Source organism: Triturus cristatus, chromosome 1_1, assembly GCF_964204655.1.
Source record: "Triturus cristatus chromosome 1_1, aTriCri1.1, whole genome shotgun sequence".
Taxonomy (NCBI): Eukaryota; Metazoa; Chordata; class Amphibia; order Caudata; family Salamandridae; genus Triturus; species Triturus cristatus.
Genome location: NC_140579.1, coordinates 842,669,059 through 842,691,460, shown reverse-complemented (window position 1 = coordinate 842,691,460; position 22,402 = coordinate 842,669,059).

The following is a 22,402-nucleotide window of genomic DNA, read 5'->3' as shown; positions in this document are numbered from 1 at the left end:
TAACCCCAGCACCTGCCACCTCCCTTCTCCCCAGCACCTACCACCTCTCTTCACCCAGCACCTACCGCCTCTCTTCATCCCAGCACCTACCGCCTCTCTTCACCCTAGCACCTACCACCTCTCTTCACCCCAGCACCTACGACCTCTCTTCACCCCAGCACCTACTGCCTCTCTTCAACCGTTCACCCCAGCACCTACCACCTCTCTTCACCCCAGCACCCTCCACCTCTCTTCACCCCAAGTACCTACCACCTCTCTTCACCCCAGCACCTACCACCTATCTTCAGCCCAGCACCTACCACCTCTCTTCACCCCAGCCCTTACCACCTCTCTTCACCCTAGCACCTACAACCAATCTTCACCCCAGCACCTACAACCTCTCTTCATCCCAGCACTTACCGCCTCTCTTTACTCGTTCACCCCAGCACCTACCACATCTCTTCACCCCAGCACCTACCACCTCTCTTCACCCCAGCACCTACCACCTCTCTTCACCACCAGCACCTACTGCCTCTTTTCAACCGTTCACCCCAGCACCTACCACCTCTCTTCACCCCAGCACCCTCCACCTCTCTTCACCCCAAGTACCTACCACCTCTCTTCACCCCAGCACCTACCACCTCTCTTCACCCCAGCACCTACCACCTCTCTTCACCCTAGCACCTACAACCAATCTTCACCCCAGCACCTACAACCTCTCTTCACCCTAGCACCTACAACCAATCTTCACCCCAGCACCTACCACCTCTCTTCACCCTGGCACCTACCGACTTTCTTCACCCGTTCACCCCAGCACCTACCACCTCTCTTCACCCCAGCACCTACCACCTCTCTTCACCCCAGCACCTACCACCTCTCTTTACCCCAGCACCTACCGCCTCTCTTCACCCCAGCACCTACCACCTCTCTTCACCCTAGCACCTACCGCCTCTCTTCACCCGTTCACCCCAGCACCTACCACCTCCCTTCACCCCAGCACCTACCACTTCCCTTCACCCTAGCACCTACCACCTTTCTTCACCCAGCACCTACAACCAATCTTCACCCCAGCACCTACAACCTCTCTTCACCCTAGCACCTACAACCAATCTTCACCCCAGCACCTACCACCTCTCTTCACCCTGGCACCTACCGACTTTCTTCACCCGTTCACCCCAGCACCTACCACCTCTCTTCACCCCAGCACCTACCACCTCTCTTCACCCCAGCACCTACCACCTCTCTTCACCCCAGCACCTACCGCCTCTCTTCACCCCAGCACCTACCACCTCTCTTCACCCTAGCACCTACCGCCTCTCTTCACCCGTTCACCCCAGCACCTACCACCTCTCTTCACCCCAGCACCTACCACCTCTCTTCACCCCAAGTACCTACCACCTCTAGCACCTACAACCAATCTTCACCCCAGCACCTACAACATCTCTTCATCCCAGCACTTACCGCCTCTCTTCACTCGTTCACCCCAGCACCTACCACATCTCTTCACCCCAGCACCTACCACCTCTCTTCACCCCAGCACCTACCACCTCTCTTCACCCCAGCACCTACCACCTGTCTTCACCCCAGCACCTACCGCCTCTCTTCACCCCAGCACCTACCACCTCTCTTCACCCTAGCACCTACCGCCTCTCTTCACCCATTCACCCCAGGAGCTACCACCTCCCTTCACCCCAGCACCTACCACCTCCCTTGACCCCAGCATCTACCACCTTTCTTCACCCAGCACTTACCACCTCTTCAGACCAGCACCTACCGCCTCTCTTCACCCGTTCACCCCAGCACCTACCACCTCTCTTCACCCCAGCACCTACCACCTCTCTTCACCCCAAGTACCTACCACCTCTCTTCACCCCAGCACCTACCACCTCTCTTCACCCCAGCACCTACCACCTCTCTTCACCCCAGCACCTACAACCTCTCTTCACCCCAGCACCTACCACCTCTCTTCACCCCAGCACCTACGGTCTCTCTTCACACCAGCACCTACGGCCTCTCTTCACTCGCTCACCCCAGCACCTACCACATCTCTTCACCCCAGCACCTACCACCTCTCTTCACCCCAGCACCTACCACCTCTCTTCACCCCAGCACCTACCACCTCTCTTCAGTCGTTCACCCCAGCACCTACCACCTATCTTCACCCCAGCACCTACCACCTCTCTTCACCCTAGCACCTCTCTTGACCCCAGCACCTACCACCTCTTTTCACCCCAGCACCTACTGCCTATCTTCACCCATTCACCCCAACACCTACCACCTCTCAACACCCCAGCCCCTACCACCTCTCAATACCCCAGCGCCTACCATCTCTCTTCTCCCCAAGTACCTACCACCTCTCTTCACCCCAAGTACGTACGACCTTTCTTCACCCCAGCACCTACCGCCTCTCTTCTCCCCAGCACCTACCACCTCTCATCACCCCAGCACATATCACCTCTCTTCACCCCAGCACTTACCGCCTCTCTTCACCCCAGCACCTACCGCCTACCTTCACCCCAGCACCTACCGCCTCTCTGCACCCCAGCACCTATCACCTCTCCTCACCCTAGCACCTACCACCTCTCTTCACCACAGAACCTACCACATCTCTTCACCCCAGCACCTACCACCTCTCTTCACCCCAGCACCTACCACCTCTCTTCACCCCAGAACCTACCACCTCTCTTCTCCCCAGCACCTACCACCTCTCTTCACCCCAGCACCTACAACCTCTCTTCACCTCAGCACCTACCTCCTCTCTTCACTCGTTCACCCCAGAACCTACCACATCTCTTCACCCCAGCACCTACCACCTGTCTTCACCCTAGCACCTCTCTTCAACTCAGAACCTACCACCTCTCTTCACCCCAGCACCTACCACCTCTCTTCACCCCAGCACCTACCACCTCTCTTCACCCCAACTCCTACCGCCTCTCTTCACCCCAACTCCTACCGCCTCTCTTCACCCCAGCACCTACCGCCTCTCTTCAACCTAGCACCTACCGCCTCTCTTGACCCGTTCACCCCAGCACCTACCACCTCTCTTCACCCCAGCACCTACAACCTCTCTTCACCCCACCACCTACCGCCTCTCTTCACTCGTTCACCCCAGCACCTACCACCTCTCTTCACCCCAGCACCTACCACCTCTCTTCACCCCAGCACCTACCACCTCTCTTCACCCCAGCACCTACCACCTCTCTTCACCCCAACACCTACCACCCCTCATCAGCCCAGCACCTACCACCCCTCATCACCCCAGCACCTACCGCCTCACTTCACTCTTTCACCCCAGCACCTACCACCTCTCTTCACCCCAGCACCTACCACCTCTCTTCACCCAAGCACCACTCTTCACCCCAGCACCTACCACCTCCCTTCACCCCAGCACCTACTGCCTCTATTCACCCATTCTCCCCAACACCTACCACCTCTCAACACCCCAGCACCTACCACCTCTCAACACCCCAGCACCTACCACCTCTCTTCACCCCAAGTACCTACCACCTCTCTTCACCCCAAGTACCTACCACCTCTCTTCACCCCAGCACCTACCGCCTCTCTTCACACCAGCACCTACCACCTCTCTTCACCCCAGCACCTACAACCTAACTTCACCCCAGCACCTACTGCCTCTCTTCACTCGTTCGCCCCAGAACCTACTAAATCTCTTCACCCCAGCACCTACCACCTACCACCTCTCTTTACCCGCAGAACCTACCACATATCTTCAACCCAGCCCCTACCACCTCTCTTCACACCAGCACCTACCACCTCTCTTCACCCCAGCACCTACAACCTCTCTTCACCTCAACACCTACCTCCTCTCTTCACTCGTTCACCCCAGAACCTACTAAATCTCTTCACCCCAGCACCTATCACCTCTCTTCACCCTAGCACCTCTCTTCAACCCAGCACCTACCACCTCTCTTCACCCCAGTACCTACTGCCTCTCTTCACCCATTCACCCCAACACCTACCACCTCTCAACACCCCAGCACCTACCACCTCTCAACACCCCAGCACCTACCATCTCTCTTCACCCCAGCACCTACCGCCTCTCTTCACCCCAGCACCTACCGCCTCTCTTCACCGCAGCACCTGCCGCCTTTCATCACCCGTTCACCCCAGCACCTGCCACCTCCCTTCTCCCCAGCACCTACCACCTCTCTTCACCCAGCACCTACCGCCTCTCTTCACCCGTTCACCCTAGCACCTACCACCTCTCTTCACCCCAGCACCTATGACCTCTCTTCACCCCAGCACCTACTGCCTCTCTTCAACCGTTCACCCCAGCACCTACCACCTCTCTTCACCCCAGCACCCTCCACCTCTCTTCACCCCAAGTACCTACCACGTCTCTTCACCCCAGCACCTACCACCTATCTTCAGCCCAGCACCTACCACCTCTCTTCACCCCAGCCCCTACCACCTCTCTTCACCCTAGCACCTACAACCAATCTTCACCCCAGCACCTACAACCTCTCTTCATCCCAGCACTTACCGCCTCTCTTCACTCGTTCACCCCAGCACCTACCACATCTCTTCACCCCAGTACCTACCACCTCTCTTCACCCCAGCACCTACCACCTCTCTTCACCCCAGCACGTACCGCCTCTCTTCACCCCAGCACCTACCACCTCTCTTCACCCTAGCACCTACCGCCTCTCTTCACCCGTTCACCCCAGCACCTACTGCCTCTCTTCAACCGTTCACCCCAGCACCTACCACCTCTCTTCACCCCAGCACCCTCCACATCTCTTCACCCCAAGTACCTACCACCTCTCTTCACCCCAGCACCTACCACCTATCTTCAGCCCAGCACCTACCACCTCTCTTCACCCCAGCCCCTACCACCTCTCTTCACCCCAAGTACCTACCACATCTCTTCACCCCAGCACCTACCGCCTCTCTTCACCCCAGCAGCTAACACCTCTCTTCACCCTAGCACCTACAACCAATCTTCACCCCAGCACCTACAACCTCTCTTCATCCCAGCACTTACCGCCTCTCTTCACTCGTTCACCCCAGCACCTACCACATCTCTTCACCCCAGCACCTACCACCTCTCTTCACCCCAGCACTTACCACCTCTCTTCACCCCAGCACCTACTGCCTCTCTTCAACCGTTCACCCCAGCACCTACCACCTCTCTTCACCCCAGCACCCTCCACCTCTCTTCACCCCAAGTACCTACTACCTCTCTTCACCCCAGCACCTACCACCTATCTTCAGCCCAGCACCTACCACCTCTCTTCACCCCAGCACCTACCACCTCTCTTCACCCTAGCACCTACAACCAATCTTCACCCCAGCACCTACAACCTCTCTTCATCCCAGCACTTACCGCCTCTCTTCACTCGTTCACCCCAGCACCTACCACATCTCTTCACCCCAGCACCTACCACCTCTCTTCACCCCAGCACCTACCACCTCTCTTCACCCCAGCACCTACCGCCTCTCTTCACCCCAGCACCTACCACCTCACTTCACCCTAGCACCTACCGCCTCTCTTCACCCGTTCACCCTAGCACCTACCACCTCCCTTCACCCCAGCACCTACCACCTCCCTTCACCCCAGCACCTACCACCTTTCTTCACCCAGCACCTACCACCTCTTCACACCAGCACCTACCGCCTCTCTTCACCCGTTCACCCCAGCACCTATCACCTGTCTTCACCCCAGCACCCTCCACCTCTCTTCACCCCAAGTACCTACCACCTCTCTTCACCCCAGCACCTACCACCTATCTTCAGCCCAGCACCTACCACCTCTCTTCACCCCAGCACCTACCACCTCTCTTCACCCTAGCACCTACAACCAATCTTCACCCCAGCACCTACAACCTCTCTTCACCCTAGCACCTACAACCAATCTTCACCCCAGCACCTACCACCTCTCTTCACCCTGGCACCTACCGCCTTTCTTCACCCGTTCACCCCAGCACCTACCACCTCTCTTCACCCCAGCACCTACCACCTCTCTTCACCCCAGCACCTACCACCTCTCTTCACCCCAGCACCTACCGCCTCTCTTCACCCCAGCACCTACCACCTCTCTTCACCCTAGCACCTACCGCCTCTCTTCACCCGTTCACCCCAGCACCTACCACCTCCCTTCACCCCAGCACCTACCACTTCCCTTCACCCTAGCACCTACCACCTTTCTTCACCCAGCACCTACCTCCTCTTCACACCAGCACCTACCGCCTCTCTTCACCCGTTCACCCCAGCACCTACCACCTCTCTTCACCCCAGCACCTACCACCTCTCTTCACCCCAAGTACCTACCACCTCTAGCACCTACAACCAATCTTCACCCCAGCACCTACAACCTCTCTTCATCCCAGCACTTACCGCCTCTCTTCACTCGTTCACCCCAGCACCTACCACATCTCTTCACCCCAGCACCTACCACCTCTCTTCACCCCAGCACCTACCACCTCTCTTCACCCCAGCACCTACCACCTGTCTTCACCCCAGCACCTACCGCCTCTCTTCACCCCAGCACCTACCACCTCTCTTCAACCTAGCACCTACCGCCTCTCTTCACCCATTCACCCCAGGAGCTACCACCTCCCTTCACCCCAGCACCTACCACCTCCCTTGACCCCAGCATCTACCACCTTTCTTCACCCAGCACTTACCACCTCTTCACACCAGCACCTACCGCCTCTCTTCACCCGTTCACCCCAGCACCTACCACCTCTCTTCACCCCAGCACCTACCACCTCTCTTCACCCCAAGTACCTACCACCTCTCTTCACCCCAGCACCTACCACCTCTCTTCACCCCAGCACCTACAACCTCTCTTCACCCCAGCACCTACCACCTCTCTTCACCCCAGTACCTACGGTCTCTCTTCACACCAGCACCTACGGCCTCTCTTCACTCGCTCACCCCAGCACCTACCACATCTCTTCACCCCAGCACCTACTACCTCTCTTCACCCCAGCACCTACCACCTCTCTTCACCCCAGCACCTACCACCTCTCTTCACCCTAGCACCTCTCTTGACCCCAGCACCTACCACCTCTCTTCACCCCAGCACCTACTGCCTATCTTCACCCATTCACCCCAACACCTACCACCTCTCAACACCCCAGCCCCTACCACCTCTCAATACCCCAGCGCCTACCATCTCTCTTCTCCCCAAGTACCTACCACCTCTCTTCACCCCAAGTACGTACGACCTTTCTTCACCCCAGCACCTACCGCCTCTCTTCTCCCCAGCACGTACCACCTCTCATCACCCCAGCACATATCACCTCTCTTCACCCCAGCACTTACCGCCTCTCTTCACCCCAGCACCTACCGCCTACCTTCACCCCAGCACCTACCGCCTCTCTGCACCCCAGCACCTATCACCTCTCCTCACCCTAGCACCTACCACCTCTCTTCACCACAGAACCTACCACATCTCTTCACCCCAGCACCTACCACCTCTCTTCACCCCAGCACCTACCACCTCTCTTCACCCCAGCACCTACCACCTCTCTTCACCCCAGAACCTACCACCTCTCTTCTCCCCAGCACCTACCACCTCTCTTCACCCCAGCACCTACAACCTCTCTTCACCTCAGCACCTACCTCCTCTCTTCACTCGTTCACCCCAGAACCTACCACATCTCTTCACCCCAGCACCTACCACCTGTCTTCACCCTAGCACCTCTCTTCAACTCAGAACCTACCACCTCTCTTCACCCCAGCACCTACCACCTCTCTTCACCCCAGCACCTACAACCTCTCTTCACCCCAACTCCTACCGCCTCTCTTCACCCCAACTCCTACCGCCTCTCTTCACCCCAGCACCTACCGCCTCTCTTCAACCTAGCACCTACCGCCTCTCTTGACCAGTTCACCCCAGCACCTACCACCTCTCTTCACCCCAGCACCTACAACCTCTCTTCACCCCACCACCTACCGCCTCTCTTCACTCGTTCACCCCAGCACCTACCACCTCTCTTCACCCCAGCACCTACCACCTCTCTTCACCCCAGCACCTACCACCTCTCTTCACCCCAACACCTACCAGCCCTCATCAGCCCAGCACCTACCACCCCTCATCACCCCAGCACCTACCGCCTCACTTCACTCTTTCACCCCAGCACCTACCACCTCTCTTCCCCCCAGCACCTACCACCTCTCTTCACCCAAGCACCACTCTTCACCCCAGCACCTACCACCTCTCTTCACCCCAGCACCTACTGCCTCTATTCACCCATTCTCCCCAACACCTACCAACTCTCAACACCCCAGAACCTACCACCTCTCAACACCCCAGCACCTACCACCTCTCTTCACCCCAAGTACCTACCACCTCTCTTCACCCCAAGTACCTACCGCCTCCCTTCACCCCAGCACCTACCACTTCCCTTCACCCTAGCACCTACCACCTTTCTTCACCCAGCACCTACCTCCTCTTCACACCAGCACCTACCGCCTCTCTTCACCCGTTCACCCCAGCACCTACCACCTCTCTTCACCCCAGCACCTACCACCTCTCTTCACCCCAGCACCTACCACCTCTCTTCACCCCAGCACCTACCACCTCTCTTCACCCCAACACCTACCACCCCTCATCAGCCCAGCACCTACCACCCCTCATCACCCCAGCACCTACCGCCTCACTTCACTCTTTCACCCCAGCACCTACCACCTCTCTTCACCCCAGCACCTACCACCTCTCTTCACCCAAGCACCACTCTTCACCCCAGCACCTACCACCTCTCTTCACCCCAGCACCTACTGCCTCTATTCACCCATTCTCCCCAACACCTACCACCTCTCAACACCCCAGCACCTACCACCTCTCAACACCCCAGCACCTACCACCTCTCTTCACCCCAAGTACCTACCACCTCTCTTCACCCCAAGTACCTACCACCTCCCTTCACCCCAGCACCTACCACTTCCCTTCACCCTAGCACCTACCACCTTTCTTCACCCAGCACCTACCTCCTCTTCACACCAGCACCTACCGCCTCTCTTCACCCGTTCACCCTAGCACCTACCACCTCTCTTCACCCCAGCACCTACCACCTCTCTTCACCCCAAGTACCTACCACCTCTAGCACCTACAACCAATATTCACCCCAGCACCTACAACCTCTCTTCATCCCAGCACTTACCGCCTCTCTTCACTCGTTCACCCCAGCACCTACCACATCTCTTCACCCCAGCACCTACCACCGCTCTTCACCCCAGCACCTACCACATCTCTTCACCCCAGCACCTACCACCTGTCTTCACCCCAGCACCTACCGCCTCTCTTCACCCCAGCACCTACCACCTCTCTTCAACCTAGCACCTACCGCCTCTCTTCACCCATTCACCCCAGGAGCTACCACCTCCCTTCACCCCAGCACCTACCACCTCCCTTGACCCCAGCATCTACCACCTTTCTTCACCCAGCACTTACCACCTCTTCACACCAGCACCTACCGCCTCTCTTCACCCGTTCACCCCAGCACCTACCACCTCTCTTCACCCCAGCACCTACCACCTCTCTTCACCCCAAGTACCTACCACCTCTCTTCACCCCAGCACGTACCACCTCTCTTCAACCCAGCACCTACCACCTCTCTTCACCCCAGCACCTACAACCTCTCTTCACCCCAGCACCTACCACCTCTCTTCACCCCAGCACCTACGGTCTCTCTTCACACCAGCACTTACGGCCTCTCTTCACTCGCTCACCCCAGCACCTACCACATCTCTTCACCCCAGCACCTACCACCTCTCTTCACCCCAGCACCTACCACCTCTCTTCACCCCAGCACCTACCACCTCTCTTCAGTCGTTCACCCCAGCACCTACCACCTATCTTCACCCCAGCACCTACCACCTCTCTTCACCCTAGCACCTCTCTTGACCCCAGCACCTACCACCTCTCTTCACCCCAGCACCTACTGCCTAACTTCACCCATTCACCCCAACACCTACCACCTTTCAACACCCCAGCCCCTACCACCTCTCAATACCCCAGCGCCTACCATCTCTCTTCTCCCCAAGTACCTACCACCTCTCTTCACCCCAAGTACGTACGACCTTTCTTCACCCCAGCACCTACCGCCTCTCTTCTCCCCAGCACCTACCACCTCTCATCACCCCAGCACATATCACCTCTCTTCACCCCAGCACTTACCGCCTCTCTTCACCCCAGCACCTACCGCCTACCTTCACCCCAGCACCTACCGCCTCTCTGCACCCCAGCACCTATCACCTCTCCTCACCCTAGCACCTACCACCTCTCTTCACCACAGAACCTACCACATCTCTTCACCCCAGCACCTACCACCTCTCTTCACCCCAGCACCTACCACCTCTCTTCACCCCAGCACCTACCACCTCTCTTCACCCCAGAACCTACCACCTCTCTTCTCCCCAGCACCTACCACCTCTCTTCAGTCCAGCACCTACAACCTCTCTTCACCTCAGCACCTACCTCCTCTCTTCACTCGTTCACCCCAGAACCTACCACATCTCTTCACCCCAGCACCTACCACCTGTCTTCACCCTAGCACCTCTCTTCAACTCAGAACCTACCACCTCTCTTCACCCCAGCACCTACCACCTCTCTTCACCCCAACTCCTACCGCCTCTCTTCACCCCAACTCCTACCGCCTCTCTTCACCCCAGCACCTACCGCCTCTCTTCAACCTAGCACCTACCGCCTCTCTTGACCCGTTCACCCCAGCACCTACCACCTCTCTTCACCCCAGCACCTACAACCTCTCTTCACCCCACCACCTACCGCCTCTCTTCACTCGTTCACCCCAGCACCTACCACCTCTCTTCACCCCCGCACCTACCACCTCTCTTCACCCCAGCACCTACCACCTCTCTTCACCACAGCCCCTACCACCTCTCTTCACCCTAGCACCTACAACCAATCTTCACCCCAGCACCTACAACCTCTCTTCATCCCAGCACTTACCGCCTCTCTTCACTCGTTCACCCCAGCACCTACCACATCTGTTCACCCCAGCACCTACCACCTCTCTTCACCCCAGCACCTACCACCTCTCTTCACCCCAGCACCTACCGCCTCTCTTCACCCCAGCACCTACCACCTCTCTTCACCCTAGCACCTACCGCCTCTCTTCACCCGTTCACCCCAGCACCTACCACCTCCCTTCACCCCAGCACCTACCACCTCCCTTCACCCCAGCATCTACCACCTTTCTTCACCCAGCACCTACCACCTCTTCACACCAGCACCTACCGCCTCTCTTCACCCGTTCACCCCAGCACCTACCACCTCTCTTCACCCCAGCACCTACCACCTCTCTTCACCCCAAGTACCTACCACCTCTCTTCACCCCAGTACCTAACACCTCTCTTCACCCTAGCACCTACAACCAATCTTCACCCCAGCACCTACAACCTCTCTTCATCCCAGCACTTACCGCCTCTCTTCACTCGTTCACCCCAGCATCTACCACATCTCTTCACCCCAGCACCTACCACCTCTCTTCACCCCAGCACCTACCACCTCTCTTCACCCAGCACCTACCGCCTCTCTTCATCCCAGCACCTACCGCCTCTCTTCACCCGTTCACCCTAGCACCTACCACCTCTCTTCACCCCAGCACCTACGACCTCTCTTCACCCCAGCACCTACCGCCTCTCTTCACCCGTTCACCCCAGCACCTACCACCTCCCTTCACCCCAGCACCTACCACCTCCCTTCACCCCAGCACCTACCACCTTTCTTCACCCAGCACCTACCACCTCTTCACACCAGCACCTACCGCCTCTCTTCACCCGTTCACCCCAGCACCTACCACCTCTCTTCACCCCAGCACCTACCACCTCTCTTCACCCCAAGTACCTACCAGCTCTCTTCACCCCAGCACCTACCACCTCTCTTCACCCCAGCACCTAACACCTCTCTTCACCCCAGCACCTACAACCAATCTTCACCCCAGCACCTACCGCCTCTCTTCACCCGTTCACCCCAGCACCTACCACCTCCCTTCACCCCAGCACCTACCACCTCCCTTCACCCCAGCACCTACCGTCTCTCTTCACCCCAGCACCTACCACCTCTCTTCACCCTAGCACCTACCGCCTCTCTTCACCCGTTCACCCCAGCACCTACCACCTCCCTTCACCCCAGCACCTACCACCTCCCTTCACCCCAGCACCTACCACCTTTCTTCACCCAGAACCTACCACCTCTTCACACCAGCACCTACCGCCTCTCTTTACCCGTTCACCCCAGCACCTACCCCCTCTCTTCACCCCAGCACCTACCACCTCTCTTCACCCCAAGTACCTACCACCTCTCTTCACCCCAGCACCTACCACCTCTCTTCACCCCAGCACCTAACACCTCTCTTCACCCTAGCAGCTACAACCAATCTTCACCCCAGCACCTACAACCTCTCTTCATCCCAGCACTTACCGCCTCTCTTCACTCGTTCACCCCAGCACCTACCACATCTCTTCACCCCAGCACCTACCACCTCTCTTCACCCCAGCACCTACCACCTCTCTTCACCCCAGCACCTACCACCTCTCTTCACCCTAGCACCTACCGCCTTTCTTCACCCGTTCACCCCAGCACCTACCACCTCCCTTCACCCCAGCACCTACCACCTCCCTTCACCCCAGCACCTACCACCTTTCTTCACCCAGCACCTACCACCTCTTCACACCAGCACCTACCGCCTCTCTTCACCCGTTCACTCCAGAACCTACCACCTCTCTTCACCCCAGCACCTACCACCTCTCTTCACCCCAAGTACCTACCACCTCTCTTCACCCCAGCACCTACCACCTCTCTTCACCCCAGCACCTACCACCTCTCTTCACCCCAGCACCTACAACCTCTCTTCACCCCAGCACCTATGGCCTCTCTTCACCCCAGCACCTACGGACTCTCTTCACTCATTCACCCCAGCACCTACCACATCTCTTCACCCCAGCACCTACCACCTCTCTTCACCCCAGCACCTACCAGCTCTCTTCACCCCAGCACCTACCACCTCTCTTCAGTCGTTCACCCCAGCACCTACGACCTCTCTTCACCCCAGCACCTACCACCTCTCTTCACCCTAGCACCTCTCTTCACCCCAGCACCTACCACCTCTCTTCACCCCAGCACCTACTGCCTATCTTCACCCATTCACCCCAACACCTACCACCTCTCAACACCCCAGCAACTACCACCTCTCTTCACCCTAGCACCTACCGCCTCTCTTCACCCGTTCACCCTAGCAGATACCGCCTCTCTTCACCCGTTCACCCCAGCACCTACCGCCTCTCTTCACCCGTTCACCCCAGCACCTACCACCTCTCTTCACCCCAGCACCTACCACCTCTCTTCACCCCAAGTACCTACCACCTCTCTTCACCCCAGCACCTACAACCTCTCTTCACCCCAGCACCTACAACCTCTCTTCACCCCAGCACCTACGGCCTCTCTTCACCCCAGCACCTACTGCCTCTCTTCAACCGTTCACCCCAGCACCTACCACCTCTCTTCACCCCAGCACCCTCCACATCTCTTCACCCCAAGTACCTACCACCTCTCTTCATCCCAGCACCTACCACCTATCTTCAGCCCAGCACCTACCACCTCTCTTCACCCCAGCACCTACCACCTCTCTTCACCCTAGCACCTACAACCAATCTTCACCCCAGCACCTACAACCTCTCTTCATCCCAGCACTTACCACCTCTCTTCACTCGTTCACCCCAGCACCTACCACATCTCTTCACCCCAGCACCTACCACCTCTCTTCACCCCAGCACCTACCACCTCTCTTCACCCCAGGACCTACCGCCTCTCTTCACCCCAGCACCTACCACCTCTCTTCACCCTAGAACCTACCGCCTTTCTTCACCCGTTCACCCCAGCACCTACCACCTCCCTTCACCCCAACACCTACTACCTCCCTTCACCCCAGCACCTTCCACCTTTCTTCACCCAGCACCTACCACCTCTTCACACCAGCACCTACCGCCTCTCTTCACCTGTTCACCCCAGCACCTACCACCTCTCTTCACCCCAGCACCTACCATCTCTCTTCACCCCAAGTACCTACCACCTCTCTTCACCCCAGCACCTACCACCTCTCTTCACCCCAGCACCTACAACCTCTCTTCACCCCAGCACCTACAACCTCTCTTCACCCCAGCACCTACGGCCTCTCTTCAACCCAGCACCTACGGCCTCTCTTCACCCCAGCACCTACAGCCTCTCTTCACCCCAGCACCTACGGCCTCTCTTCACTCATTCACCCCAGCACCTACCACATCTCTTCACCCCTTCACCTACCGCCTCTCTTCACCCCAAGTACCTACCACCTCTCTACACCCCAGCACCTACCACCTCTATTCACCCCAGCACCTACCACCTCTCTTCACCCCAGCACCTACCACCTCTCTTCACCCCAGCACCTACTGCCTCTCTTCACCCGTAAACCCTAGCACCTACCACCTCTCTTCACTCCTGCACCTACCGCCTCTCTTTACTCCAGCACCTACCACCTCTCTTCAACCCAGCACCTACCACCTCTCTTCCCCCCAGCATCTACCACCCGTCATTACCCCAGCACCTACCGCCTCTCTTCACTCTTTCACCCCAGCACCTACCGCCTCTCTTCAGTCGTTCACCACAGCACCTACGACCTCTCTTCACCCCAGCACCTACCACCTCTCTTCACCCTAGCACCTTTCTTCACCCCAGCACCTACCACCTCTCTTCACCCCAGCACCTACTGCCTATCTTCACCCATTCACCCCAACACCTACCACCTCTCAACACCCCAGCACCTACGACCTCTCAACACCCCAGCGCCTACCATCTCTCTTCACCCGAAGTACCTACCACCTCTCTTCACCCCAAGTACGTACGACCTTTCTTCACTCCAGCACCCACCGCCTCTCATCACCCCAGCACATATCACCTCTCTTCACCCCAGCACTTACCGCCTCTCTTCACCCCAGCACCTACCGACTACATTCACCCCAGCACCTACCGCCTCTCTGCACCCCAGCACCTATCACCTCTCCTCACCCTAGCACCTATCACCTACCACCTCTCTTCACCACAGAACCTACCACATATCTTCACCCCAGCACCTACCACCTCTCTTCACCCCAGCACCTACCACCTCTCTCCACCCCAGCACCTACCACCTCTCTTCACCCCAGAACCTACCACCTCTCTTCACCCCAGAACCTACCACCTCTCTTCTCCCCAGCACCTACCACCTCTCTTCACCCCAGCACCTACAACCTCTCTTCACCTCAGCACCTACCTCCACTCTTCACTCGTTCACCCCAGAACCTACCACATCTCTTCACCCCAGCACCTACCACCTCTCTTCACCCTAGCACCACTCTTCACCCCAGCACCTACCACCTCTCTTCACCCCAGCACCTACTGCCTCTATTCACCCATTCACCCCAACACCTACCACCTCTCAACACCCCAGCACCTACCACCTCTCAACACCCCAGCACCTACGACCTCTCTTCACCCCAAGTACCTACCACCTCTCTTCACCCCAAGTACCTACCACCTCTCTTCACCCCAGCACCTACCGACTCTCTTCACACCAGCACCTACCACCTCTCTTCACCCCAGCACCTACAACCTAACTTCACCCCAGCACCCACTGCCTCTCTTCACTGGTTCACCCCAGAACCTACTAAATCTCTTCACCCCAGCACCTACCACCTACCACCTCTCTTTACCGCAGAACCTACCACATATCTTCAACCCAGCACCTACCACATCTCTTCACCCCAGCACCTACCACCTCTCTTCACACCAGCACCTACCAACTCTCTTCACCCCAGCACCTACAACCTCTCTTCACCCCAGCACCTACCGCCTCTCTTCACTCGTTCACCCCAGAACCTACTAAATCTCTTCACCCCAGCACCTACCACCTACCACCTCTCTTTACCGCAGAACCTACCACATATCTTCAACCCAGCACCTACCACCTACCTCTCTTCACCCCAGCACCTACAACCTCTCTTCACACCAGCACCTTCCACCTCTCTTCACCCCAGCACCTACAACCTCTCTTCACCCCAGCACCTACCGCCTCTCTTCACCCGTTCACCCCAGCACCTACCACCTCTCTTCACCCCAGCACCTACCACCTCTCTTCACCCAAGTACCTACCACCTCTCTTCACCCCAGCACCTACCACCTCTCTTCACCCCAGCACCTACAACCTCTCTTCACCCCAGCACCTACAACCTCTCTTCACCCCAGCACCTACGGCCTCTCTTCACCCCAGCACCTACGGCCTCTCTTCACTCGCTCACCCCAGCACCTACCACATCTCTTCACCCCAGCACCTACCACCTCTCTTCACCCCAGCACCTACCACCTCTCTTCACCCCAGCCCCTACCACCTCTCTTCACCCCAGCACCTACCACCTCTCTTCAGTCGTTCACCCCAGCACCTACCACCTCTCTTCACCCCAGCACCTACCACCTCTCTTCACCCTAGCACCTCTCTTGACCCCAGCACCTACCACCTCTCTTCACCCCAGCACCTACTGCCTATCTTCACCCATTCACCCCAACACCTACCACCTCTCAACACCCCAGCCCCTACCACCTCTCAACACCCCAGCGCCTACCATCTCTCTTCTCCCCAAGTACCTACCACCTCTCTTCACCCCAAGTACGTACGACCTTTCTTCACCCCAGCACCTACCGCCTCTCTTCTCCCCAGCACCTACCACCTCTCATCATCCCAGCACATATCACCTCTCTTCACCCCAGCACTTACCCCCTCTCTTCACCCCAGCACCTACCGCCTCTCTGCACCCCATCACCTATCACCTCTCCTCACCCTAGCACCTATCACCTATCACCTACCACCTCTCTTCACCACAGAACCTACCACATCTCTTCACCCCAGCACCTACCACCTCTCTTCACCCCAGCACCTACCACCTCTCTTCACCCCAGAACCTACCACCTCTCTTCTCCCCAGCACCTACCACCTCTCTTCACCCCAGCACCTACAACCTCTCTTCACCTCAGCACCTACCTCCTCTCTTCACTCGTTCACCCCAGAACCTACCACATCTCTTCACCCCAGCACCTACCACCTGTCTTCACCCTAGCACCTCTCTTCAACTCAGAACCTACCACCTCTCTTCACTCCAGCACCTACCACCTCTCTTCACCCCAGCACCTACCGCCTCTCTTCAACCTAGCACCTCTCTTCAACTCAGAACCTACCACCTCTCTTCACCCCAACTCCTACCGCCTCTCTTCACCCCAGCACCTACCGCCTCTCTTCAACCTAGCACCTACCGCCTCTCTTCACCCGTTCACCCCAGCACCTACCACCTCTCTTCACCCCAGCACCTACAACCTCTCTTCACCCCACCACCTACCGCCTCTCTTCACTCGTTCACCCCAGCACCTACCACCTCTCTTCACCCCAGCACCTACCACCTCTTTTCACCCCAGCACCTACCACTTCTCTTCACCCCAACACCTACCGCCCCTCATCAGCCCAGCACCTACCACCCCTCATCACCCCAGCACCTACCGCCTCACTTCACTCTTTCACCCCAGCACCTACCACCTCTCTTCACCCCAGCACCTACCACCTCTCTTCACCCTAGCACCACTCTTCACCCCAGCACCTACCACCTCTCTTCACCCCAGCACCTACTGCCTATATTCACCCATTCTCCCCAACACCTACCACCTCTCAACACCCCAGCACCTACCACCTCTCAACACCCCAAGTACCTACCACCTCTCTTCACCGCAAGTACCTACCAACTCTCTTCACCCCAGCACCTACCACCTCTCTTCACACCAGCACCTACCACCTCTCTTCACCCCAGCACCTACAACCTCTCTTCACCCCAGCACCTACCGCCTCTCTTCACTCGTTCACCCCAGAACCTACTAAATCTCTTCACCCCAGCACCTACCACCTGTCTTCACCCTAGCACCTCTCTTCAACCCAGAACCTACCACCTCTCTTCACCCCAGCACCTACCACCTCTCTTCACCCCAGCACCTACCACCTCTCTTCACCCCAACTCCTACCACCTCTCTTCACCCCAGCACCTACCGCCTCTCTTCAACCTAGCACCTACCGCCTCTCTTCACCCGTTCACCCCAGCACCTACCACCTCTCTTCACCCCAGCACCTACAACCTCTCTTCACCCCACCACCTACTGCCTCTCTTCACTCGTTCACCCCAGCACCTACCACCTCTCTTCACCCCAGCACCTACCACCTCTTTTCACCCCATCACCTACCACTTCTCTTCACCCCAACAGCTACCGCCCCTCATCAGCCCAGCACCTACCACCCCTCATCGCCCCAGCACCTACCGCCTCACTTCACTCTTTCACCCCAGCACCTACCACCTCTCTTCACCCCAGCACCTACCACCTCTCTTCACCCTAGCACCACTCTTCACCCCAGCACCTACCACCTCTCTTCACCCCAGCACCTACTGCCTCTATTCACCCATTCTCCCCAACACCTACCACCTCTCAACACCCCAGCACCTACCACCTCTCAACACCCCAGCACCTACCACCTCTCTTCACCCCAAGTACCTACCACCTCTCTTCACCGCAAGTACCTACCACCTCTCTTCACCCCAGCACCTACCACCTCTCTTCACACCAGCACCTACCACCTCTCTTCACCCCAGCACCTACAACCTCTCTTCACCCCAGCACCTACCGCCTCTCTTCACTCGTTCACCCCAGAACCTACTAAATCTCTTCACCCCAGCACCTATCACCTCTCTTCACCGTAGCACCTCTCTTCAACCCAGCACCTACCACCTCTCTTCACCCCAGTACCTACTGCCTCTCTTCACCCATTCAACCCAACACCTACCACCTCTCAACACCCCAGCACCTACCACCTCTCAACACCCCAGCACCTACCACCTCTCTTCACCCCAGCACCTACCGCCTCTCTTCACCCCAGCACCTACCGCCTCTCTTCACCCCAGCACCTACCGCCTCTCTTCACCGCAGCACCTGCCGCCTTTCTTCACCCGTTAACCCCAGCACCTGCCACCTCCCTTCTCCCCAGCACCTACCACCTCTCTTCACCCAGCACCTACCGCCTCTCTTCATCCCAGCACCTACCGCCTCTCTTCACCCTAGCACCTACCACCTCTCTTCACCCCAGCACCTACGACCTCTCTTCACCCCAGCACCTACTGCCTCTCTTCAACCGTTCACCCCAGCACCTACCACCTCTCTTCACCCCAGCACCCTCCACCTCTCTTCACCCCAAGTACCTACCACCTCTCTTCACCCCAGCACCTACCACCTATCTTCAGCCCAGCACCTACCACCTCTCTTCACCCCAGCCCCTACCACCTCTCTTCACCCTAGCACCTACAACCAATCTTCACCCCAGCACCTACAACCTCCCTTCATCCCAGCACTTACCGCCTCTCTTTACTCGTTCACCCCAGCACCTACCACATCTCTTCACCCCAGCACCTACCACCTCTCTTCACCCCAGCACCTACCACCTCTCTTCACCACCAGCACCTACTGCCTCTTTTCAACCGTTCACCCCAGCACCTACCACCTCTCTTCACCCCAGCACCCTCCACCTCTCTTCACCCCAAGTACCTACCACCTCTCTTCACCCCAGCACCTACCACCTATCTTCAGCCCAGCACCTACCACCTCTCTTCACCCCAGCACCCACCACCTCTCTTCACCCTAGCACCTACAACCAATCTTCACCCCAGCACCTACAACCTCTCTTCACCCTAGCACCTACAACCAATCTTCACCCCAGCACCTACCACCTCTCTTCACCCCGGCACCTACCGCCTTTCTTCACCCGTTCACCCCAGCACCTACCACCTCTCTTCACCCCAGCACCTACCACCTCTCTTCACCCCAGCACCTACCACCTCTCTTCACCCCAGCACCTACCGCCTCTCTTCACCCCAGCACCTACCACCTCTCTTCACCCTAGCACCTACCGCCTCTCTTCACCCGTTCACCCCAGCACCTACCACCTCCCTTCACCCCAGCACCTACCACTTCCCTTCACCCTAGCACCTACCACCTTTCTTCACCCAGCATCTACCTCCTCTTCACACCAGCACCTACCACCTCTCTTCACCCGTTCACCCCAGCACATACCACCTCTCTTCACCCCAGCACCTACCACCTCTCTTAACCCCAAGTACCTACCACCTCTAGCACCTACAACCAATCTTCACCCCAGCACCTACAACCTCTCTTCATCCCAGCACTTACCGCCTCTCTTCACTCGTTCACCCCAGCACCTACCACATCTCTTCACCCCAGCACCTACCACCTCTCTTCACCCCAGCACCTACCACCTCTCTTCACCCCAGCACCTACCACCTGTCTTCACCCCAGCACCTACCGCCTCTCTTCACCCCAGCACCTACCACCTCTCTTCACCCTAGCACCTACCGCCTCTCTTCACCCATTCACCCCAGGAGCTACCACCTCCCTTCACCCCAGCACCTACCACCTCCCTTGACCCCAGCATCTACCACCTTTCTTCACCCAGCACTTACCACCTCTTCACACCAGCACCTACCGCCTCTCTTCACCCGTTCACCCCAGCACCTACCACCTCTCTTCACCCCAGCACCTACCACCTCTCTTCACCCCAAGTACCTACCACCTCTCTTCACCCCAGCACCTACCACCTCTCTTCACCCCAGCACCTACCACCTCTCTTCACCCCAGCACCTACAACCTCTCTTCTCCCCAGCACCTACCACCTCTCTTCACCCCAGCACCTACGGTCTCTCTTCACACCAGCACCTACGGCCTCTCTTCACTCGCTCACCCCAGCACCTACCACATCTCTTCACCCCAGCACCTACCAACTCTCTTCACCCCAGCACCTACCACCTCTCTTCACCCCAGCACCTACCACCTCTCTTCACCCCAGCACCTACCACCTCTTTTCACCCCAGCACCTACCACTTCTCTTCACCCCAACACCTACCGCCCCTCATCAGCCCAGCACCTACCACCCCTCATCACCCCAGCACCTACCGCCTCACTTCACTCTTTCACCCCAGCACCTACCACCTCTCTTCACCCCAGCACCTACCACCTCTCTTCACCCTAGCACCACTCTTCACCCCAGCACCTACCACCTCTCTTCACCCCAGCACCTACTGCCTCTATTCACCCATTCTCCCCAACACCTACCACCTCTCAACACCCCAGCACCTACCACCTCTCAACACCCCAGCACCTACCACCTCTCTTCACCCCAAGTACCTACCACCTCTCTTCACCGCAAGTACCTACCACCTCTCTTCACCCCAGCACCTACCACCTCTCTTCACACCAGCACCTACCACCTCTCTTCACCCCAGCACCTACAACCTCTCTTCACCCCAGCACCTACCGCCTCTCTTCACTCGTTCACCCCAGAACCTACTAAATCTCTTCACCCCAGCACCTATCACCTCTCTTAACCGTAGCACCTCTCTTCAACCCAGCACCTACCACCTCTCTTCACCCCAGTACCTACTGCCTCTCTTCACCCATTCAACCCAACACCTACCACCTCTCAACACCCCAGCACCTACCACCTCTCAACACCCCAGCACCTACCACCTCTCTTCACCCCAGCACCTACCGCCTCTCTTCACCCCAGCACCTACCGCCTCTCTTCACCCCAGCACCTACCGCCTCTCTTCACCGCAGCACCTGCCGCCTTTCTTCACCCGTTAACCCCAGCACCTGCCACCTCCCTTCTCCCCAGCACCTACCACCTCTCTTCACCCAGCACCTACCGCCTCTCTTCATCCCAGCACCTACCGCCTCTCTTCACCCTAGCACCTACCACCTCTCTTCACCCCAGCACCTACCACCTCTCTTCACCCCAGCACCTACTGCCTCTATTCACCCATTCTCCCCAACACCTACCACCTCTCAACACCCCAGCACCTACCACCTCTCAACACCCCAGCACCTACCACCTCTCTTCACCCCAAGTACCTACCACCTCTCTTCACCGCAAGTACCTACCACCTCTCTTCACCCCAGCACCTACCACCTCTCTTCACACCAGGACCTACCACCTCTCTTCACCCCAGCACCTACAACCTCTCTTCACCCCAGCACCTACCGCCTCTCTTCACTCGTTCACCCCAGAACCTACTAAATCTCTTCACCCCAGCACCTATCACCTCTCTTAACCGTAGCACCTCTCTTCAACCCAGCACCTACCACCTCTCTTCACCCCAGTACCTACTGCCTCTCTTCACCCATTCAACCCAACACCTACCACCTCTCAACACCCCAGCACCTACCACCTCTCAACACCCCAGCACCTACCACCTCTCAACACCCCAGCACCTACCACCTCTCTTCACCCCAGCACCTACCGCCTCTCTTCACCCCAGCACCTACCGCCTC